Source organism: Pithys albifrons, chromosome 19, assembly GCF_047495875.1.
Source record: "Pithys albifrons albifrons isolate INPA30051 chromosome 19, PitAlb_v1, whole genome shotgun sequence".
Lineage (NCBI taxonomy): Eukaryota > Metazoa > Chordata > Aves > Passeriformes > Thamnophilidae > Pithys > Pithys albifrons.
The window spans coordinates 5916208-5916705 of record NC_092476.1 but is presented as its reverse complement, the minus strand read 5'-3'; positions in this window follow the sequence as shown (position 1 = coordinate 5916705).

Here is a 498-nt window from a genome sequence, read left to right as displayed (position 1 = left end):
CAATGAGTTTAGTAAGCAGTAAATCAGCACTTTTATTCAGTTTTGTTCCTGAGCTATTAATCCCCAATACAGAGGCAGAACGCTGATGTGCTGGTCTGGGACCTCCCGAGATAATAGTGCAAACAATCCTGATGACAGGGAAAGGGAATTTCATTGGATCACCTGAGTGCCTGCTAGACACACCATCACCCCATAACTCAAGGTTCACAGAGCTTATAGTCTTAATTACCAAGGAAGAAAAATGGAATTCCCTTCTGGCTTCAGTGAGCGGCAGTTATGGAAAACAAGTGGAAGTTTGTTCAAATAATTGAAGCAAGGCCTTAATTGGGTTCTGTGCTCTGTCTGTGGTGTTTTGGGTAAAGAACCCCCTGTGTGGTGCAGCCACCCCTTGCACTGCTCCTCTGAGCCAGACTTTGGTGCACCCTCAGCACTGACAGCCAAGGAGCAGCAGGGCTTGGATGCTCAGCGGGACAGGAAAAACACACACCACCAGTCAAG